Source organism: Bos taurus, chromosome 5 (assembly GCF_002263795.3).
Source record: "Bos taurus isolate L1 Dominette 01449 registration number 42190680 breed Hereford chromosome 5, ARS-UCD2.0, whole genome shotgun sequence".
NCBI classification, from domain to species: domain Eukaryota; kingdom Metazoa; phylum Chordata; class Mammalia; order Artiodactyla; family Bovidae; genus Bos; species Bos taurus.
The window spans coordinates 74823137-74844259 of record NC_037332.1 but is presented as its reverse complement, the minus strand read 5'-3'; the positions used below and the strand labels follow the sequence as shown (position 1 = coordinate 74844259).

General features: G+C 46.0%; 1 pseudogene; it reads right to left on the bottom strand.

Moving 5' to 3' along the window:
• Positions 1 to 756: 756 nt before the first annotated feature.
• Positions 757 to 21123, bottom strand: part of LOC112446822 (large ribosomal subunit protein uL22-like) — a 37788-nt pseudogene continuing 17421 nt past the window's right edge.

Sequence of the window (21123 nt, the reverse complement as noted above, 5' to 3'; positions counted from 1 at the left end):
GAAAAGTGAAAGTGAAGTCTCTCAGTCGTGTCTGACTCTTAGAGATCCCATGGACTGCAGCCTACCAGGCTCCTCCATCCATGGGATTTTCCAGGCTAAAGTACTGGAGTGGGGTGCCATTGCCTTCTCCGCTGGACACACAGCTATGCCCATTTCCCAGAGTCCCTTGCAGTTACACCTGACCGTGTAGCTAGGTTAAGGATGTGATGTGAGTGAAAATGATGAGTGCTACTTCTGGGAACTTATGCTAGTTAGCTAGTTGTTGTTGTTCAGTAACTCAGTCGTGTCCGACTCTGTGACCCCATGGACTGTAGCACACCAGGATTCCCTGTCCTTCACCGGCTCTCAAAGTTGGCTCAAACTCATGCCCATTGAGTTGGTGATGTCATCCAACCAGCTCATCCTCTCTTGCCCCTTCTCCTCCTGCTTTCAATCTTTCCCAACATCAGGGTCTTTTCTAATAAGTCAACTCTTCGCATCAGGTGGCCAAAGTATTGGAGCTTCAGTTTCAACATTTGTCCTCCCAATTAATATTCAGGACTGATTTCCTTTAGAATAGACTGGTTTGATCTCCTTGTAGTCCAAGGGACTCTCAAGAGTCTTCTCTAACACTGCAGTTCAAAGCATCGGTTGTTCAACGTTCAGCCTTCTTTTTGGTCCAACTCTCACATCCATATGTAGCAACTGGAAAAACCATAGCTTTGACTAAAGGGACCTTTGTTGGTGAAGTAATATCTCTGCCTTTTTTTTTAACTTTTATTTGCATTTGTTTTTTGTGGCATTTATTCCTGGGCCATAAGTTTTTGTTGCTTCAGTTTCTTCTGGGGTATCTTTTTCTTCTGTGCCACCTTCTCTTCTGGTTTAGGAACAATCTAAAGTAAGGGTCATCTCAATGCGGCAGGGAGAGCTCATGTAGGGTTGATCCGACTGTGAGCTCTGTAAGGCCTGGACCGCATTTTGGGGGTTTGTTCACCGGGATGTGCTCAATGACCAGAGAATCTACATCTAAACCCTCAAGTTCAACATTACTCTCTGCATTTTTGAGCATGCGCAGTAAAAATTCAGCACTCTTTGGGCCAGCGACCCTGCATCCAGCCCCACTGTTTGGCCTGTGCACACCTACCAACTCCACTGTTGTAACGACGGAGTGGCACAGAGTGCTTCTTTAAAGTGATATCCTTCAGATATTTGGTGGCTTTTCGGATATGCATACCCTTTATGGCCTGGGTAGTCTCACGAGTGTTCTTAAAGTGAACATGAAGATTTGAACCTCTTGATTTGCATGATTTTGTGGGATTTTCTGGGATGAGTGAATAGCACTCCAATTTTAGAGGTCACCTCAGGCCGCTTAATGGAAAAGCTTGTCTCTGCTTTTTAATATGCTATCTAGGTTGGTCATAGCTTTTCTTCCAAGGAGCAAGCGTCTATTAATTTCATGACTGAAGTCACCATCCGCAGTGATTATGGAACCCAAGAAAATAAAGTCTGTCACTGTTTCCGTTGTTTCTCCATCTATTTGCCTTGAAGTAAAGAGACCGGCTAGTTTTTTGAAAGTTGAGTTTTAAGCTAGCCTTTTCACTTTCCTCTTTCACCTTCGTCAAGAGGCTCTTTAGTTCCTCTTCACTTTCTGCCCTAAGGGTGGTGTCATCTGCATATTTAAGGTTATTGATATTTCTCCCAGCGATCTTGATTCAGCTTGTGCTTCATCCAACCCAGCATTTCACATGCTGTATTCTGCATATAAGTTCAGGGAAGCCCTAGTTAGCTTGTACTGAGTAACAGATTTCTCCTACTCTTAGCAGCTTAAAACAGTAGACATTTATTATCCTATACAGTTCCTGTGAGTCAGTTTTTTAATGGCTTAGCCTCATGGTTCTGGCTCAGAGCCTCTTATGAAGTTGCTGTCAAGGTGTTGGCTGGGTCTGCAATGGGCTTCTCTGGGGTTGGAGGATCTACTTACAAGATGCTTCCCTCATGCTGGCTGTTGGTAGAAGGCCTCAGTTTCTCACCTGGTGAGCCTCTCCAAAGGACACAGCAGCTGGCCTCCCCCAGAGCGAGTGATCTGAGAGAGAGCAAGGCGGAAGCTGCAATGTCATTTATAACCTTGCCTGAGAAGTCATATTCCATGTTTCCATGATATCCTATTAGTTATAGAGGTCATTCCTGTTCGATGTGTACTCAGGAACACGAACAACAGAAGCAGAAATCAAATCCTGGTGACAATCTTGGAGTCTGGCTCCACATGCCCTTAATAGGAAAGGAATGTGACAGCCAATCCCCTCTGCCTCTCTTCCTTTAACCTGGAATGACAAGGGGATTACCATTTTGAAGTCAAGGGTGCATGAATAATGGCAAGCCCTGGGGGTGGCTGAGCAACGAAGTAGAAGGAGCCTGGGGGCCCCGCTGTGCCAGCCCCGGACCATCTCCCAGGACGGTTATGTGAGAAAGAAACACATCGCTGTCATGTCAAAGCAGTGCTGTTTTCCTCGCTCTTACAGCAGCCAGTCTGTCCTCTCACTAACACTGTCCCTTTGCTGACACAGTGAGCTTTATGTCCCCGCCCCGCTCAGCTCCCTGACCTCTGGGCTGAGAGAGGAAGATAGTAATGGGATTCCATCAGCTTCTGCTCCTGACCCTCCCATCACTCAGACAGTTTGTGTCAGTTTAGAAAACAAAAGGAGCAACCAAGGGCTCTCCTAGTGGAAAGCGGTAAAGAATCCGTCTGCCAATGCAGGAGATACTGGTTCGATCCCTGAGTTGGCAAGATCCCCTGGAGAAGGAAATGGCAACCTACTCCAGTATTCTTGCCTAGGAAATCCCATGGACAGAGGAGCTAGGCGGGCTACAGTCCATGGGGTTGCAAAGAGTCAGACACGATAGTGACTAGATAACCAATAGCAGCAAGGATGAGCAACCAAACTGGAGCCCCCTCCTCCAGTCCCCACTGCCCCCACCCAGGGATCGGCTAAGAGCATCATTCCTTTCCTTGAAAGCTTCTTTCAGCCGTTAGATTTTAAAGTGCCCAGGAGAAAAAGCACACAAATCTTGAGCATCACTCTGTAAGTAGATCTCTGCTTTCCTAATACAGTCTGGGTCATCTGTTTAGAAGCATTTAGCAGTCTGGAAGTTTCTTTCCCACCGGTCCATTATCTTATTTGAACCTGAAAACCACTCTGTGAGTCCCATTTTGTCAGTGAGAAAAGTGACGCTTCAACAGAACTAAAAGGGACAGAGTAGACGCTTGTGTGGTCCTTCATCGCACTGTCATCCTTCTGCGCTGTGTCTGCAGACCCCTCCAGGGCGGGGTGGGTCTGGTTGTCACTGTGGCCTCAGTGCTCCTATGGGAGTTTGCCGACTGAGTGAGCGAGTTATGTAGATACAGAAGTCACAAGAGGAAGCCAGAAAAGCGAGGCCATAGGGAGGCCAGGCGGCCTGCCTTTTGCCATGCTCCCCTGGCCCTCATTAATGCCAAACCTGAGCCTTAGAGATGGAGAAACAGTGGAAACAGTGGCTGACTTTATTTTTCTGGGCTCCAAAATCACTGCGGATGGTGATTGCAGACATGAAATTAAAAGATGCTTGCTCCTTGGAAGGAAAGTTATGACCAACCTAGACAGTATATTAAAAAGCAGAGACATTACTTTGCCAACAAAGGTCTGTCTAGTCAAGACTATGGTTTTTCCAGTGGTCATGTGTGGATGTGAGAGTTGGACTATAAAGAAAGCTGAGCACCAAAGAATTGATGCTTTTGAACTGTGGTGTTGGAGAAGACTCTTGAGAGTCCCTTGGACTGCAAGGAGATCCAACCAGTCCATCCTAAAGGAGATCAGTCCTGCGTGTTCATTGGAGGGACTGATGTTGAAGCTGAAACTCCAATATTTTGGCCACCTGATGCAGAGAGCTGACTTATTTGAAAAGACCCTGATGCTGGGAAAGATTGAGGGCAGGAGGAGAAGGGGACGACAGAGGATGAGATGGTTGGATGGCATCACCGACAAATGGACATGGGTTTGGGTGGACTCAGGCAGTTGGTGGTGGACAGGGAGGCCAGGCGTGCTGCGGTTCATGGGGTCACAAAGAGTTGGACACGACTGAGCGACTGAACTGAACTGAGCCTTAGCAAAGTCTCCCAAAACCAGGCTTACTACAAGCTGGGCAATAAGGTGGGCTCCATTATTGTACCCACTTTACAGATGAGGAAACTGAGGCTTCCAGCAGAAAAGCATCTCCTAGACCCGGGACAGGATAAGTGGTGGTCTGTGCAGGCCCCACAGGGAGACTTTTGGTCCAAACAGTTCAGAGGCATGTGACTTCCATTTCATTTCAAATTTTAAAAATAATAATAATAATAACAACACATGAGAAAGATCCCATTTGGTCCAACCACCCAGCAGCAAATGTCCTGTTTTCCTCTGACTTTCAATTCTGTCTGTGGGGACTCTGCCCTGGCAGCTCCTGCCAGAGTCTTCTGGGATCTCAGCAGAGCCTGTGTTTTCTCGATGAGCAGAGACACTTCTCTCCACAACCCCTGGCTTTTCTTTGGCTCTGTGGGAATGTTTGCTCTTTTGCATTCCTCCAGCTGTGTATGGGAGTCTCAAGGGAATTTCCTTTTGGCCAGTGACTTCTGAGACTTCAGTAAACAGCTCTTCCTATTTGGCTCACTCAACCCTCTCCCCTCCCCAAGAGTCAAGCTTGAGCTCAGGAGGGCTGTATGTGGTAGTAATCCATTCATCTGTTCAAAGGTAGAAATCGAAGTGCCTCATACATGGCAGGCACTGGTCAGGATGCTAAGGCCACAGATATACCCTCTGTGTGGGCCTGCCTCCCTCATGGACTTACAGTTCAGCAGAGAAGACAGATTCTAAGTTAACAATGATTAAAACAGTGAGATATAGGGATTTCCCTGGCAGTCCAGTGGTTTGGACTCCGAGCTTCTGAAGCAGGGAGTGTGGGGTCTATCCTTGGTTGAGGAGCTAGGATCCCACATCCTGCACAGCTTGGCCAGAAAACAAAAATACTTTAAAATAGTGAGATACCACTTTTGCACACACCACAGATCAGAAAGGTCAATATTCTCAAGTGTTGGTGACAATGTGAGGAATTGGGAGACCCCAAGTACCACTGTGGACATGTGAATTCACGCAGCCATTCTGGAAGTACCAGGCGATATTTGGCAAAATTAAATCCAGGCACACCTTGTCACTCAGACATCTTATTTCTGGGTAATCATCTCAGAGAAACTCTCCTAAAAATCCCTAAGAGAAGTTGGGTAGGGATGTTCATTGCAGCCTTAATTGGTAGCAAAATGTAGCAGATCTAGGCTGGGGATGTTGGCGCAGCAGCAAGAAACAGCATATAGTCTACATACAACCATGCTGAGAGGTAGACCATGAAGTAGTAATGAGAGCAAAATATCATTTCTGAAAATTAAAACGCATGCAAGAAATCTTTACAAGGAGATTTACAAGACTGATACATATTTGGGAAAGGTGAATGGAAGAGGAAATCAGGGGAAAAAGAAAACATAAAATGAATGAGAAAGGAGTCTTAAATAAACTACCAGAGATTAATTGCTACACCCTGAAAGTATGTCAGCACCATGTAGCTGGTGGTTCATTGCAGCTAAATAAAAACAAATAACTAAGTCTAGTAGAGATCATCTGAGGGTCACAGCCCAGGCTGCTCTGTGTTCCTAATTCTTCCTTCTGACTTTGGCCTGATGCCCTCAAACCAGCCTTCCATGTTTGGACTCTTTTTCTTTCCTAAAGATTTTAAAAAAACATATGAAGCATTTTAAAGTCTTTATTGAATTTACTGCAATACTGCTTCTGTTTTATGTTTTTGGTTTTTTGGCCCGAGGCCTGTGGGATCTTAGTTCCCTGACCAGGGATCGAACCTGCATCCCCTGCACTGGAAGGCAAAATCTTAACCACTGGGTGTCCAGGGAAGCCCTTGGACTCTCTTTTACCTTCTAGTGAGTTCTTTCCCAGAACTCCTCTGGGCCCCATGCAGGTGGGACCATGTTGGATGTCCCAGAACCTCCAGTCTTACCTGAATCATAGGTGAAGTCAGCTATGTCTCGAGTGGAGACTCCAGCTGTACCTGGACCATGGACCGGTCCACTCCCCACCCCATTCTGTAGTCATTGACCAGGTGTCTGCTTGCTGCCAGGCACAGGGAGCATAAAGACGACTGGCGATGATGAGGGGGGCTTCTCTTTTGCATGCAGCACGGCAGACACTATCCTAGTGCTTCACTTACATCAATCCATTCAAATCCAATTAAACGCGCAGAGAATTGTGGCCTTGCCTAGTTGATCACCGCATCCCTAGAAATAATGGATGGGTGGTCTACTAAACGTTACTTGATCTATATTAGTGGCAGAATTCTAGCTCAAGTGAACAGAGCCTAACGTGAGTCACCAAAACCATTGTCACCCTCGACCAACTCCCGGACTTGAACCAGTTTACAGACCCAGACAGCTGGAATGAAGAGGGTACCAGTTTGCCTTGAGGAGGGACCCCACTACACTATCGAAGAGTTACTGTCTTTGTCCTTCTCCCAGCCTTCCCCCAAAGGGACTTCCAGACATTGACCAGGGTGACAGTGTGTTGCTGCTGCTGCTGCTGCTGCTAAGTCGATTCAGTCATGTCCGACTCTGTGCGACCCCATAGACGGCAGCCCACTAGGCTCCTCTGTCCCTGGGATTCTCCAGGCAAGAATACTGGAGTGGGTTGCCATTTCCTTCTCCAATGCATGAAAGTGAAGAGTGAAAGTGAAGTCGCTCAGTCGTGTCTGACTCTTAGCGACCCCATGGACCACAGCCTACCAGGCTCCTCCGTCCATTGGATTTTCCAGGCAAGAGTACTGGAGTGGGGTGCCGTTGCCCTCTCCGGACAGTGTGTTAAGGAGAGGGAAATAATCAGACTTTTTGGCTCTGAATTGACCCTAATTCCAGGAGACCCCAAATGTCACAATGGTCCACCGCTAGGGTGAGGGCTTATGGAAGTCCGGTGATCAATGGAGGTTTGTTCAGGCTGGTTCCATGCTTAGCTAAATGGGTCCCAGAAACCCATGCTGTTGTTATTTCTCCAGTCTTGGAATGCAAAACTGGAACAGACATACTCAGCAATCAGCAGAATCTCCATAAGGCGGGCACTGTCATTATCATCTCTAACTTAGAGAGGGAAATACTGAGGCACAGGAGATTGAGTCAAATATCCACGGTCACAGGGCTGGAAAGCTAGAATTCAAGCCATGGCAATTTGGGTTCAAATCCATGTCCCTGACCATTATACTATTCTTACCCTTAAGTGCTTGCAGCTTAGAAAAGCAAGTACACAAAAATTGCAACACATCATAGAATAGCTGTGACAGAGATGAATGCTGGGGTTACAGAGTCTGGGTGGTGGTGGTGGTGGTGGGGTCAATCATGGTTTGCCAGCAGAGATGGTGTCTAAACACAGCGGATGAGTTGGAGTTAGTGGGACTGAGGTGGGTAGGGTGGGCAGAGGGGGCCCTATAGAGGAGAGGGGCCAAAGCAGGAACAGCCTCGAGGGGGCACCATGAATGTCCATGCAGGTTGCCAGGCTGTGTGGTCTGGAGTGTGAGAAATCCCAAGCTCCCGGACGTCAAGGTGCCAGTGTGCCCTGGAGGGCTGCCTCGGGCAGGGCCTGGTCCTGCCTCCTGGGCCCAGCCCAGCTGCTCCGGCCCAGCCCCTCCTCACAGCACTGCAGCCTGGGACATTGCTCAGCACCCTGGCTTGTGGTTTTTGTACACAAGTCTTTGTGGCTTGTGTTTAGCAACGTACTCTTATCCCAGAATAAACACTTTGGGGGTTTTATTTTTGCTTTTTCTTTATTTATCACCCTGGGCATCTCCCTGGCCCATATTTGAAGGCCTAAAAAGAGGAAGAAGGCTCTTTTGCAGACCTTGGAGGGTGGGTGGCCTTTTGTTGATGATGCTTGTCCTGGTCATGTGAACTGAAGTACCAGTCATTGGAGAAAACATTTATCTTGTTCTTTACAAACCAGGAGCAGCCTTGGGAAGTGAGGGAACACAGAGCTGCACCCCCCACCCTTCACCCCTGCTATGGATCCAGGAAGAAGGAGGGATGGGCACGTGTGGAGTGGCCCATTCTTTCTCTTAATCCTCACTTCACTTGTGAGACAGGCAGTAGTTTACCCATTTCATAGAAGAGAAAAGTCTGACACAGAGAGGTCAATGAGCTGGCCCAAAGTTGCGCAGCAGCACATGGAGGGGCTGGGCTGAAATCTTCTGCTGACTGACGATGACATTTATTTTTTTCCGCTGTTCACCCTGTGGCTGAGAGCATAGTCCAGTGTCTTTTTTTTTTTTTCAATTGATCACTGCTTGAGGCTTGTGGGATTTTAGTTCCCTGACCAGGGATGGAACTCAGGCTTTTGGCAGTGGAAAGCACAAAGTCCTAAACACTGGACCACCAGTGATTTCCCAATCTAGTGTCTTTAGCCTGTTGGAAACTGGGGAAAGAGACAGGGATTGTAAAGAAGAAAGAATCATCATTTTTCTTCTCTCATTTAGTCTCAGTCCTAAGTATCTGTATGAAAATAATAATAGCTAACCTTACCGAGTGCTTACAGAATTCCAGGCACAGCTCTGAGGATTTTATTGGTATGAACCACTTTAAACCTCACTGTGATTCTGTTGAGCTAGCTATTATGATCCTCATTTGATAGGTGGGGAAACTGAGCCACAGAGAGGGAAAGCAACTTACCCAAGGTCACACAGCACATGAGTGGCAGAACTGGGATTTGAGAGTGGGCTGTCTTTGGAGACTACTCTTTTTTCCCCTTAATTAATTAATTGTTAATTGTGGTAAAAAGCATATAATATAAAATTTGCCATTTAAACCATCTGGTGGGCTACAGTCTGTGGGGTCGCAAAGAGTTGGACACGACTGAGTGACTGACACACACACAAGTGTGTAGATCTGGGCTTCCCTGGTGGTCCAGTTGTTAAGAGCCTTCCTTGCAATACAGGGGACACCAGTTCAACCCCTGGTCCGGGAAGATCCCACATGCCTCCCGGAAACTAAGCCCATGGACCACAACTAACGAACCAGTGCTCTGGAGTCCAGGAGCCACTACTCCCGAGCCCACACACTGCAGCTACTGAAGCCTGTGCACCCTAGAGCCCGTGCTCCGCAATAACAGAAGCCACAACAATGAGAAGCCCACTCTCTGCAGCAGAGAGAAGCCCCCACTCACCACAACTAGAGAAAGCCCACACGCAGCAGTGAAGACCCAGCCCAGTTGAAAATAAATAAATAAATATGTTTTTTAAAAGTGTATAGTTCTCAAAAAAAGAAAAAAATATATTAAAAAAAGAAAAAAAAAGTGTATAGTTCTGTGGCATTAAGTACATTTACATTGTGTCACCATCCATCTCCAGAACTTTCTTCCACAAAACTGAAACCCAGCCCTCGTTCTGCAATAACTCCCCATTTGTCCTTCCCCTCAATCTTTGGCAAGCAGCATTTTAGTTTTTGCCTCTATGAATCTGATGGCTCCAGGTAGCTCATATAGGTATAATCATACAGTTTTTATCTTTTAGTGTCTGGCTTATTTCACAAAGTAGAATGTCTTCATTCATTCTGCAGCAATGTTTTCATCCATGTTGTCTCAGAATTTCCTATATATGGCTTCCCAGGTGGTGTTAGTGGTAAAGAATCCACTTGCCAATGCAGGAGACATAAGAGATGTGGGTTCGATCCCTGGATCGGGAAGATCCCCTAGAGTAGGGCGTGGCAGTCTGCTCCAGTATTCTTGCCTGGAGAATCCCATGGACAGAGGAGCCTGGTGGTCTACAGTGCATGAGGTGGCAAACCACCAGACACGACAGAAGTGACTTAGCACACACACAAACACACATATATCAGATTTTGTTTATCCACTCATTTGTTAATGGACACTGGGTTGCTTCTACATTTTGGCTACAGTGAATATTGCTGCTATAGATGTCCATGTTTACAAATGTCTCTTTGAGACTTTGCTTTCAATTATTTTGTGTATATAGGAGTCTGGAGATAACTCTTTACCCCCTGCCTCTTAGCAGAATCCCCATTGACCTTGTTCGAGGCCTCCCAGAAGCGACTCTGGCTGGAGCCATTTCAGGAACATCAATGTGATCAGAGAAGATGCTCTCATCCATCTACCCTCGCCCCCCGCCCCCCACCTCCCCAGGTTGGTTTCTAATCAGCCACTCTCATCAAGGTGAGAAGAGGCTAGGGGGCCATCTGCTTAGATGTGGTGTAGCAAGGACAGTGAACTTCCAGCCACAGAGGGCTCAGGAGCCAGACTCCCTGGGCCACAATCAGACCTTGATGCTGCCCAGCCCTGTGACCTTGGCTAAATTCCCAAGCCCCCTTATTTGTTCAACTGTGCAATGTCATCATCACCATCATCACCTTCATCATATTCACCAGTATCTTGTTGTCCGGACCGAATAAGCAAAACATGGAAAGTACTCACAACAGTGTCTTGCACAACAGAAATCATCATTCAGATGATTCTGGCAAGTAATTCCAGGCCGAGTGAAGCCCAATGGAGCACCAAGCAGTTGGGCTAAATGTGGAAACACCTGGGCTAAGCCTCAGCTCTGCCACTTCCAATGTGACCTTGGGCAAGTGACTTCATCTCTCTGAGCCTCAGTTTCCTCATCATTCTGAGATGATTATGCTTCCCTTGCTTAACTCCTGGGGAGGAGATCACACGAGACCCTGGATGTCTGTGATGCCAGTCTAGGCATCCCACTGTCTTGGACACCCCAACTGCCTCGTGTGTTGGTCCTGTGTTCCTGGTTTGTGAGGGGCACGGTCAGAACCTCACACTGGAAGCTCCCCAAAGTCCCTCAGTAGATGCTTGTTAACTGGATGTGGTGCTTCTGACCCCCAGGGCTCTGTCCCCAGTCATTTATTTGGATCTACAAGGGCAGAACCGCAACCTCCAGGAACTGAAATGGAATTTACTGGCTCAGGGAAAAGTCCAGGCAGAGCTGGATGTAGGCATCTGAGGATGCTCTCAGGTCCCTTCTCCTTCCCTTATCTCTGTTTTTCTCTCTTCAGGGCTTATTTCTGGGCGCTGTCCCTTCATGACAGCAAAGACAGCCAGCTGTTCCAGGCTCACAGCAGACCAGGGAACAACCTCAGTGGAAAGAGAGTTTCTTTCCCTAAATAGTTCCAGCAAACATCCTGAGGCTGCCTCCCACTTTCTGAACTTAATCTCACACTGTCTCAGAACATATCCTGGGATTCTGATTGGTTAATTCTGTGTCATGTACCCATTCCAAGTTTGGGTGGGTCAGCCCCACTTGAACCCTGGGAACTTGAACTGTGAACCCTGTCTCCACAAAAGAGAATTAAAATGGTGTTATCAGAAGCTAGGGCAGAGACCACAGGTGACAAATACAGGTGCTAAAAGCAACGGCCAGGAAGCGTAGATTCTGATCTAAGATTGATCGTTTACTTCCTGTGTGGCCTGGAGAAAGTCACTGTCCTTCCCAGCCTCAGTTTCCTCATCTATAAAAGGGGGGTTAACTCCATCAGTAGGTCTCCAGCCTGATTTCTGCTGGAATCTCCCAGTGAGCTTTAAAAAATGTAGATTCTGGTCTTTCCTGGTGGTCTAGTGGTTAAGAATCTGCTTGCCAATGCAGGGGACGCGGGTGGGATCTCTAATCTGGGAAGATTCTACATGCTTCTGGGCAACGAAGCTCGTGTGCCACAACTCCTGAGCCCGTGTTCTGCAACAACAGAAGCCACTGCAGTGAGAACCTGGTGCACCGCAACTAGAAAGTAGCCCCTGTTCTTCACAACTAGAGAAAAGCCCGTGCATAGCAATGAACACCCAGTGCAGCCAAAAATAAATAGATTTAAAAGAAAAACAGTGTGGGTTCCCAGGCTCCAGACTGTTCTGATTCAGCAGGTCTGGAGTAGGACCAAGGACTCTGCATTTTGGACAACAACCTCAGAGGATTCTGATTCGCTTCTGGATGAAAGGAGTCCCAAGGTCTCTCCCATTCTAATATCCTCTGAGTCTAGAGTCAGTTAATATTGGCCAGAAGACTGAGAATGAAGAATGTAGCAGACACAGCAATGCTCCCTGAATACTCCAGTCACTCCCCAAGTGAAAGGGTGGGACCTGTGACTAGTCCTGGCCAATGAGATGTGTGAAAGTGACATGTAAATTCAGGATGAGGCAGTTAAAGCCCAGGCCCTAAACATCAGTCTTTCTCCTGCCTGCCTCGATCATCTGTGAAGCTGAACCTTAACTGCCAGGTGACTGCCACAGACAGCAAAGATGTGATGGTAGACACAAGGGAAAACGTGGGTTTGGCTTGTGATGTTCTATCTGCCCTTCATTCTCAGCTGCATGTGAGCAGTCGTGATCAGTTCAGACTGGGGCCCTAGGGGAGAAAGGGGCAGGGAGGCTGTCCAAGGCCGTCCAAGGCCGTCCAAGGCCAGCGGCATCCTAGGACATTGGAGAAGTCTGGCTGTGGATTGGGTGGATGGCCCAGAGCTAGCTGATATCCATGTAAGGCCTTAGGGTCGGGGGAGAGCTATTGTTCCCAAATGAGCTGTTCAACCTTATTGGGGTTGGAGGGCAAGCCCAGCAGGGAGGAGTGAGTCACCCAAAGTCCCGAATACCTCTGATGCAGAGGGAAATCCATCCTGAGGGTTTCCAAATCGAGGTCATTTCCTTCCATAGAACATGATTTCAAGCGGCTTGGAGAATGTTTACACCAATGTATGGTCAGTCCCTTCAGAGGTGACCCCTTGTTGGATTTGGCAATTTTCCCTGTAATCTTAGAAAAAAACATGACTCTGCCGTTCCAAGGTACATTCTGGCCTGTGTGGGTACCGGGTTATACTTTGCATTTGGGTATCTTCTTACACCAGACAAGGCCTCTACCCATGAGATTAAAATTTAGTTTAAAATTTTAATTTATTATGTTTTGTTATTGTACATTATAGACATAATGTATTGTATTTCCATTTTAAATTTAAATTTTATTTATTAAAAAAACCGATACATTCCCATAATACAAGTCAAAAGATACAGAATAATGTACTGTGAGAAACAAGTTCTGTTTTCACACTATTTCTCTCAGTTCCAGAAACAGAATTAGGGAAATTTAAAGAAAAACTTGCTAGTAATAATAGGAACCATTTATTAAAATTTGTTGTGTGCAAGTTTTATAGTAGGCACTTTCCATAGTCCATCTTACCAATGTCCAAGATGGCCCATATATATGGTCTATTGCAGCAAGGAAACTGACCCTTCAATAGGGGAAGTCACTTGTCCAAGGACACACAGAGAATGAAAGGTAGAGCCAGGGTCAAGGTCAGGCTTTTTTCCAACGTGCTGACTGCCTTGCATTATCACTAATTAATATTGGTGTGATGTTTTTCTATTTATAACTGTGTCACAAGATATTTAAGCTTCAGAACAATCCTTTGAGGCATACGGGGAACATGATGGCTGTACCCAGAAGACAGATGATGAAACAGAGGATCCAGGAGGTGCCTTGGTTCTAGCCACCACAAGTGGTTTAGCCCTTTGCCAAGTGCCTTATAAACCTTAATTCGTTTAATCCTATCAACAGCCCATGAAAATTTTAACTTTCAAACTGAATAAAGTGAGAGTCAGAGAGGTAAAAGTGACTTCCCTAAGGCAGGTATCCCAAGCAACTGGGACAACCAGAATTTAAACCCTGATCTGTCTAACCCCAAAGTGATACTTTTTCAATTATAAAGGACTATGACTTGCAGAGATGGAAATGCCTTGCATTGTCCATTTGACTAGCCCATCAATCCTCACATCAAGGAAGGTAGTGTTATTAGTAGCCAGGAGGGTAGTGTTATTACTCCCAATTTCCAGGTGTGGAAACTGAGGCTCAGAGAGTTGAGGCGGAGTGCCACAGTCACACAGCAAAGATACAACAGCAGTACTTGAGACCACTTCTGATTCTCCACGGGGCTTTCCCCCGTATCTTTATTTTTGGGGCTCCAAAATCACTGCAGATGGTGATTGCAGACATGAAATTAAAAGACGCTTGCTCCTTGGAAGAAAAGCTATGCCCAAACTAGACAGCATAAAAAGCAAACACATTACTTTGCAAACAAAGGTCCGTCTAGTCAAAGCTATGGTTTTTCCAGTAGTCATGTATGGATGTGGGAGTTGGACTATAAAGAAAGCTGAACACCAAAGAACTGATGCTTTTGAACTGTGGTGTTGGAGAAGACTATTGAGAGTCCCTTGGACTGCAAGGAGATCCAACCAGTCAATCCTGAAAGAAATCAGTCCTGAATATTTATTGGAAGGACTGATGCCGAAGCTGAAGCTCCAATACTTTGGTCACCTGATGCGAAGAGCTGACTCACTGGAAAAGACCCTGATGCTGGGAAAGATTGAAGTCAGGAGGAGAAGGGGATGACAGAGGATGAGATGGTTGAATGGCATCACTGATACGATGGACATGAGTTTGAGCAAGCTCTGGGAGTTGGTGATGGACAGGGAAGCCTGGCGTGCAGCAGTCCATGGGGTCGCAGTTGGACACGACTGAGCAACTGAACTGAACTGAACTGAATAGCCAGATCTGGGACGTGCTCTTTCTCGTCAGCTGGGTCATGTCTGCAGGTAGTGACTTCACCAGCACCTGTGAGCACCTGACAGGAATCACGCGGAGTGAGGCAGAAAGTCAGTCCCGAAGTCAGACAAAATGACCTCCAGCAACCCTTCAAGCCTCAGTTTCTGTGATTCAGTGCCATCGGTCTTACTGCGGCATTCCATTTATTCCCCAGTCCTCCTGTCTCCAGTTCCCGAAGTTTCCAAATTGTTTTTGCCCTTGGCAGAAATTTTACAGAACTCTCTGAGCTCGGTCAGAACAGGAACCTGGCTGACCTGTTGCACCTCTGCAACCGTTGGTTGTCTTGAGCGGGGCGGAGAGCAGGGAAAGGATCTCAATTTGCATAAACGTGCTCGATTGGTTCATGTGACAGAAGTGGGCGGACTCAATCCATCCACCTGGCAGAGGGTGGAGCGCGCAGGATTTCCGGTCAGGACCAAGTGGAAGGACCACCAGGCAGCGGTGAGAGAGGCCACGCCCTGTGTGTGGGTCAGAGGTGAGAACGCCTGCACCCGATTTACAGCCTCTGTGCAAGTGTGGCCTTGCAGTAAATGTGAATCTGCTGGGGCAAGACACAAAATACAGTAACATTACTGCTACTGCTACTGCTAAGTCACTTCAGTCGTGTCCGACTCTGTGCAACCCCAGAGACGGCAGCCCACCAGGCTCCCCGGTCCCTGGGATTCTCCAGGCAAGAACACTGGAGTGGGTTGCCATTTCCTTCTCCAATGCATGAAAGTGAAAAGTGAAAGTGAAGTCGCTCAGTCGTGTCCGACTCTTAGCGACCCCATGGACTGCTGCCTACCAGGCTCCTCCGTCCATGGGATTTTCCAGGCAAGAGTACTGGAGTGGGGTGCCATCGCCTTCTCCGACAGTAGCATTAGGGGAGGACAGAAGCGGGAGGGAGAGTTTCATCGCAAAACCTTTTATGCCCGAACTGTGAATCTTGGGAGCCTATTAAAACACATATACATGTGCAAGTATGTATATGTGTGATTTTTTTTGTATGTGTAGCAGCAGCATATATATAATTTTAATTTTATATTTAATTTTTATTTTACGTGTATATTTTAATAGGCTCCCATAGCATGTGTAAGGGGAGAAGGCAATGGCACCCCACTCCAGTACTCTTGCCTGGAAAATCCCATGGATGAGGAGTCTGGTGGGCTGCAGTCCATGGGGTCACTAAGAGTTGGACACGACTGAGCGACTTCACTCTCACTTTTCACTTTCATGCATTGGAGAAGGAAATGGCAACCCACTCCAGTGTTCTTGCCTGGAGAATCCCAGGGACGGGGGAGCTTGGTGGGCTGCCGTCTATGGGGTTGCACAGAGCTGGACATGACTGAAGCGACGCAGCAGCAGCAGCAGCAGCATGTGTAAATATGTGTTCCACATATGTGTGTACAGATAGATAGGAATCAGATATATTTAGATGAATATAGATAAAGATAATAGATGGATGGATCACCTTAAGACACTGTCAGAGACTTGCAAACTCCAAACTCCTTAGCCTGGCATTCAACTCCCTTAGCAATCCACCCTAGCCATCTTCCCACCTGCCTATCAATCCTGAACCCAAACCTACAGGCCCTGTGGATTGTTCTATGTGCCAACCAACCTTTCCGCCCCTGCATCTTCCCTCTTGCCTTTTCCTTCACGTGGGATGCCGTCTCCATCTTTGCAGTTCCACCCAGCTTCAGGGATCATGTAGAGACCTCCTCCTCCCTGATCCACAATCAGAATTGATCCCTGCCTCCTTTGTGCTTCCAGGGAGCTCCCTTTGTACTTGTCTGAGTCCATTTGTTAGAATGTCCACCAAAATGGCTCGCTATGGTCTGCATTGGTTTATAAGCCCAGCTCTGTAGTCTGAGTCCAAAGTCATTGACTGATTCGACTAACATTTATTGAGTACCTCCTCTGTGCCAGTTACTGTTCTAAGCACTAGGGACAGAGCAGAGATCCAACTCTAATAGTTCCTACTCTCCTGGAGTTTATGTTTTAGCAAAGACAAGAGTTAATGGATAAACCAAGATAGCGTATAAATTGTCAGGCCAAAACACACACATGAAAGAAGCTAAAGCAGGAGAAAGGGGCGGTCCTGGAGAGGGGGTGTTTATTCTCATTCAGATTAGGGGTTTAGGGATAATAGTAAGGAGGTGACATATTAGGGGTGATTTGAATGAGGTAAGGAGGGCAGTATCCGTAGTGTTCCAGGCTAAGAGAGGGAATGGCCATGTGACCAGTCAGTTCAGTTCAGTCGCTCAATCGTGTCCGACTCTTTGCGACCCTATGAATTGCAGCATGCCAGGCCTCCCTGTCCATCACCAACTCCTGGAGTTTACCCAACTCATGTTCATCGAGTCGGTGATACCATCCAGCCATTTTATCCTCTGTCATCCCCTTCTCCTTCTGCCCTCAATCTTTCCCAGCATCAGGGTCTTTTCAAATGAGTCAGCTCTTCGAATCAGGTGGCCAAAGTATTGGATTTCAGCTTCAACATCAGACCTTCCAATGAACACCCAGGGCTGATCTCCTTTAGGATGGACTGGTTGGATCTCCTTGCAGTCCAAGGGACTCTCAAGAGTCTTCTCCAACACCACAGTTCAAAAGCATCAATTCTTCAGCATTCAGCTTTCTTCACAGTCCAACTCTCACATCCATACATGACCACTGGAAAAACCATAGCCTTGACTAGATGGACCTTTGTTGGCAAAGTAATGTCTCTGCTTTTTAATGTGCTGTCTAGGTTGGTCATAACTTTCCTTTCAAGGAGTAAGCGTCTTTTAATTTCATGTCTGCAGTCACCATCTGCAGTGATTTTGGAGCCCAGAAAAATAAATTCAGCCACTGTTTCCACTGTTTCCCCATCTATTTCCCATGAAGTGATGGGACCAGATGCCATGATCTTAGTTTTCTGAATGTTGAGCTTTAAGCCAACTTTTTCACTCTCTACTTTCACTTTCATCAAGAGGCTTTTTAGTTCCTCTTCACTTTCTGCCATAAGGGTGGTGTCATCTGCATATCTGAGGTTATGGATATTTCTCCTGGCAATCTTGATTTCGGCTTGTGCTTCTTCCAGCCCAGTGTTTCTCATGATGTACTCTGCATATAAGTTAAATAAGCAGGGTGACAATATACAGCCTTGACGTAGTCTTTTTCCTATTTGGAACCAGTCTGTTGTTCTATGTCCAGTTCTAACTGTGCTTCCTGACCTGCATGTAGGTTTCTCAAGAGGCAGGTCAGGTGGTCTGGTATTCCTGTCTCTTTCAGCATTTTCCACAGTTTCTTGTGATCCACACAGTCAAAGGCTTTGGCATAGTCAATAAAGCAGAAATAGATGTTTTTCTGGAACTCTCTTGCTTTTTTGATGATCCAACGCATGTTGGCAATTTGATCTCTGGTTCCTCTGCCTTTTCTAAAACCAGCTTGAACATCAGGAAGTTCACGGTTCACGTACTGCTGAAGCCTGGCTTGGAGAATTTTGAGCATTACTTTACTAGCATGTGAGATGAGTGCAACTGTGCGGTAGTTTGAGCATTCTTTGGCATTGCCTTTCTTTGGGATTGGAATGAAAACTGACCTTTTCCAGTGCTGTGGCCACTGCTGAGTTTTCCAAATTTGCTGGCATATTGAGTGCAGCATTTTCACAGCATCATCTTTTAGGATTTGAAATAGCTCAACTGAAATTCCATCACCGCCACTAGCTTTGTTCGTAGTGATGCTTCCTAAGGTCCACTTGACTTCACATTCCAGGATATCTGGCTCTAGGTCAGTGATCACACCATCGTGATTATCTTGGTCGTGAAGATCTTTTTTGTACAGTTCTTCTGTGTATTCTTGCCACCTCTTCTTAATATCTTCTGCTTCTGTTATGTCCATACCATTTCTTTATCGAGCCCATCTTTGTATGAAATGTTCCCTTGGTAACTCTAATTTTCTTGAAGAGATCTCTAGTCTTTTCCATTCTGTTGTTTTCCTCTATTTCTTTGCATTGATTGCTGAGGAAGGCTTTCTTATCTCTCCTTGCTATTCTTTGGAACTCTGCATTCAGATGTTTATATCTTTCTTTTCTCCTTTGCTTTTTGCTTCCTTTCTTTTCACAGCTATTTGTAAAGCCTCATCAGATAGCCATTTTACTTTTTTGCATTTCTTTTTCTTGGGGATGGTCTTGATCCCTGTCTCCTGTACAGTGTTACGAACCTCCGTCCATAGTTCATCAGGCACTCTGTCTATCAGATCTAGTACCTTAAATCTATTTCTTACTTCTACTATATAGTCATATGGGATTTGATTTAGGTCATACCTGAATGGTCTAGTGGTTTTCTCCACTTTCTTCAAATTTGGTCTGAATTTGGCAATAAGGAGTTCATGATCTGAACTGTCATAGTTCAGCTCCTGGTCTTGTTTTTTCTAACTGTATAGAGCTTCTCCATCTTTGGCTGCAAAGAATATAATCAATCTGATTTTGGTGTTGACCATCTGGTAATGTCCATGTGTAGAGTCTTCTCTTGTTTTGTTGGAAGAGGGTGTTTGCTATGACCAGTGCGTTCTCTTGGCAGAACTCTGTTAGCCAGTTAGTGCCCAGCAAATGGATATTAAACTAGACAATGGAGCAGGGGGAGAGAAGACAGTCACGAGCTCAGGAGAGAGTAGGAATAGCTTCTTATATTCTCCAGGAGAGGTGAACTCGGCCGCTACCCAGGTGACTGAGCTGTAACCAGTAGTACAACCTTTGGAAGCCACACCCAGCAAGTTAAGCTTCTCTAGGAAGGCAGCTTAGAATTGCAGAAAAAAGAGCCTGATTCTGAGTTCAATCCTGATTTTGGCCCTTGTCTGTGAGACCTTAGGAACCATTTAATCTCCTTAAGCCTCATTTTCTATCCTATCAGTAAAGTGATAACATCCATCTTGCTGATGTATTATAAGGACCATTTCTTCCTTCCTAACCCATAAACTAGGTCCTGTGTTAAACTGTTCACATACCTTATCTCATTTACTACTCACAACAACATTTTGAGGTGTGCCAGGTGGCTTACAGAGGTTCAGTAATTTGCCAGAATCTGCAGCATACATAGAATTCCACAAATGTGTCATGAAGTCAATGTCGTGACTAGTATTTTCAAAAATGAAAAAGATTGGAAGATATTAGCGTATTGGGGGGACACTTGTTTCATTTATCTGAGGCTGTTTGTATTATAAAATATATTTCTTATAGTGGGCTGAGGGTAAAAAATAAAAACTCAACCTTGTGCAAATCATCGGCTTCTGAACTGTAGGATTTGCTCCATGCAGGGTTGCTATGGGAATGTAATGAGTTACGCAGCACACCTGAAACTGCTCAGGGACCCTGGATCCTAGGAACTCCGTGGTGGATAGATGCTGACAACAGCACTGCAGGAGTCACAGGATTCACAGTTCTTTATACACACGTGTGTGTATTTATATGTTTTTTCCTATGTATTGGTTGCACTGGGTCTCCATTATTGTGCATGGGCTTTTCCAGTTGCAGTAAGTGGGGACTAGTCTTTGTCGTGAGTGCGGGCTTCTCTTATTTTGGTGGCTTCTCTCATTGCAGAGCACAGGCTCTAGGCGCATGGGCTTCAGTAGTTGTGGCCCCCGGGCTGTAGTTGCTCTGTGGCCTGTGGAAGCTGCCTGGACCAGGGATCAAACCCATGTCCCCTGCCTTGACAGGCAGATTCTTATCCACCAGAGAAGTCCTGGATTCCTAGTTCTTATTACAGCTTCATGATGGTGATGATGATGAAGGTCCTAGAAGGCCATACCCAGTCTGGTCCCTCTGCTGGGGACTCTCAGGCCAGCCTCTAACCACTGTCCCCATCTCCAGACTAAAAAGCAATATAAGTGAAAATTATTTTTCAAATAAAAATTTTCAAATAAAAAAATTTTCAAAGCAGAAAAAACTGCTCATAGATGTTTACTGCAGCTTTATTCATAATTTCTAAAACTTGGAAGCAATCATGATGTCCTTCAACAGGTGAACAGATAAATAAACTGCTACCTCCAGACCATGGAATATTATTCAGTGCCAGAATGAAATGAGCTCTCAAGCCATGGGAAGACATGGAGGAATCTTAAATGCATTATTACTAAGTAAAAGAAGCCAATCTGAAAAGGCTAAATTCTGTATGATTCCAGCTATATAACATTCTGGAAAAGGCAAAACTATGGAGACAGTAAAAAGATCAGTGGTTGCTGAGACCTGGGTGAAATAGGGGGAGAGAGGGATGAATTGGTGGAGCACAAGGGAGTTTTCGGGCAGTGACAAAACTGCATGATACTATAATGAAGGATACGTGTCATTACACGTTTGTACAAACCCACAGAATGTACAACAGCAAGAGCGAACCCCGAGTGTTCAAGAGTGAAGTATGGATTTTGGGTGATTAAAGGTATCAGTGTGGGTTCATCAGTCGTAACCAATGTCCCACTAATAGG